This window comes from Bison bison, unplaced genomic scaffold, assembly GCF_000754665.1.
Source record: "Bison bison bison isolate TAMUID 2011002044 unplaced genomic scaffold, Bison_UMD1.0 scf7180017864029, whole genome shotgun sequence".
In the NCBI taxonomy this organism is placed as follows: domain Eukaryota; kingdom Metazoa; phylum Chordata; class Mammalia; order Artiodactyla; family Bovidae; genus Bison; species Bison bison.
Genome location: NW_011494601.1, coordinates 2,090,341 through 2,092,943, shown reverse-complemented (window position 1 = coordinate 2,092,943; position 2,603 = coordinate 2,090,341). Strand labels below are relative to the sequence as shown.

The window sequence follows — 2,603 nt, the reverse complement described above, 5'->3', positions numbered from 1 at the left end:
GGGGGGGGGGCGGCGCAGCCTGCTTTTCCTGGGGCAAGGGCTAAAAGGAGGTCTCCAAGTCTCCCCTGTTGAAAAATTCAGTGCCCCTGCCTCACCAAGATAGATGTCTAGCCATCCATCTCCACCAACCATCGGCCACATATGACCCCAATGGTCACTGCCTCCTCCTTCCCCTTCCTCTCCTGCCTTCAATCTTCTTATCCTTCAGTCTCTTTCACTTGTCTCTCCTCCTTCCTGGACACTCCACAGAGGGGGAGCAGGATCCTCAGCTCTGGCTCCCTTCTCTCCTTGCACTCACTCTAGGCTTGGGCTCATTCTCTCCCACGGTTTCAAATTCCTTCTATTGATGCCTCCCCCAGGTAGAGCCCGGTTTGGACCTCCCTCCAAACCCCAGACTCCTCTCACCAAGGCAACCTTGGAGGTCACAGTGGAGGGAAGCTCCAGCTTCTCTGGCCAGATTGAGTGGACTTAAACCCAGTAGTCTACCCTCACCCTTGACCTTGACAGCCCAGGATCTCTTTCTTCCCATGACAATGTGACTGTGGATGGCTCATCAGAGAATGTACCATGCACAATCCTAATCCCTTCTGACGTTTCAGGCAGAGTGGGTGTCCAACCATGTTTGACTCATTCCCCAACCTCTTCCTGCCTTGAAGTACAAGGGATGTTCATCTTCACTCTGCCTCAGGGATAATCTAGTCAAACCCTTCTCATTTTACAGACATGGAAACCAAGACACAGAGCGGAAGGGAAACTGCACTTAGTAAGCCAGGAGACAGGGTGCCTCTGGGACGGACACCTGGTGTTTGTCAAGTCGAGTAAAATTCAAGCTTTATTCTCACCTAGACATCCAAGGACAAAGCTAGTGGCCAAAGCTGAGCTCTGCTAAAGCAAAGAGATAAGGTGCCCACTCCTGAGTTCAACAAAGACTTCCCTCTCTACACATGCTCAGGAAGGCTTCTTGGGGATCAAAAAGAGAGGGGCCCCACCCTATAATAAGTGTGGACATGCACCCATAAGCCCCTGAGAAGGGATGTATCTTAGAAAACAGTTTCACATGCACCTGGGGGAGGGTCCATGGACCAGTCAGTTGTGAAGAAATTAACAGGATAATTATCCAAAGGTAAGCAAAGACACTGAAGGACCATCCTATATAAGTTAATTTATGTCACATCTTTACTGCTCTCCCTCTCATTCAGGACTCCCGCACTCCACCATGGGTGTGTGTCTCCACTTAGCTCTGACTACTGCACTGCCCCTTATTAGAGAGGATGACCATACCCTTTTTCTCTGGGGGCATATTTCTGCCTTCTTCTGTCTTAAATAAACAACCTGTTTCTCTGTGTGCTCTGCCATATATTGTGCTATATCTCTAATAATAAACTTTTAATCTAATTTACAGTTTTTTCCTCCTTGAAACATTTTTGCTTTCAAATGGGGGAAAGAGCCGGAGTCACTTTGCTTCTAGCCTTTAGTCCCTGGTGGTGTGTTGGCTAGGATTCCTGGGGTTTCATCCAGGGTACCCAGGTTCCATCCCTGGGCAGGGAACTAAGATATCCCTTTAGGAGTGCTCACTTCTCTCCCTCCAAGATCAGGAGCACTGGTGCTGCAACTCACTCATGAAAAAGGTCATCTGACCCCAGAACTTACACTTTTGGCTTGTAATTTTTATATCAATGCATCTGTATACTTAGTTGATTACACTGACAATGTACTGCAGAGAAAAATGTAAAACGACATCTGCACTTCAGAAATTGGAATGAGGTCTGAATGAACCACAGGCTCATGGGAGAGGGTGATGAATACCCCTCCTCCAGACAGGGAACCAGCCACTCTTTCCTTTGATCCCAGGGATCAGAGGGACTGCCCTCTCTGGCCTTTTCTGAATAGGACCCCCAAGCCCCACCCCTCTTCCCAACACCATCAAGATACTGAAATAAGCATTTCTAAAATAATGAAATATCTGAAAAAATAAAAGAAATTAACCCATTTTAATAGTTTAAAACAACAAAATGCCTAGAAAAAAATTCAACCACTTAAGTGAAATATCTGTACAATGAAAAGTATACAACTTTGTTGAAAGAAATCAAAAGCACAAACAAAAGGAAAGATTATGATGTTCATGGATTGAAAGAATTAATATTGTTAAAACGGTCATAGATTTAGAGATAGATAATAAATTTAAAGTTATATTTCTGCTTTATTGACCATGCCAAAGCCTTTGACTGTGTGGATCACAATAAACTGTGGAAAATTCTGAAAGAGATGGGAATACCAGACCACCTGATCTGCCTCTTGAGAAATTTGTACGCAGGTCAGGAAGCAACAGTTAGAACTGGACATGGAACAACACACTGGTTCCAAATAGGAAAAGGAGTTCGTCAAGGCTGCATATTGTCACCCTGTTTATTTAACTTCTATGCAGAGTACATCATGAGAAACGCTGGACTGGAAGAAACACAAGCTGGAATCAAGACTGCTGGGAGAAATCACAAAAACCTCAGATATGCAGATGACACCACCCTTATGGCAGTAAGTGAAGAGGAACTAAAAAGCCTCTTGATGAAAGTAAAAGTGGAGAGTGAAAAAGTTGGCTTAAAGCT

General features: G+C 45.0%; 1 protein-coding gene across 1 annotated transcript in view; it reads left to right on the top strand.

Annotated features, from left to right (window-relative positions):
- Positions 1-2,603, top strand: part of LOC104984467 (conglutinin-like) — a 51,732-nt gene that overhangs the window by 26,714 nt on the left and 22,415 nt on the right. The window lies entirely within an intron of this gene.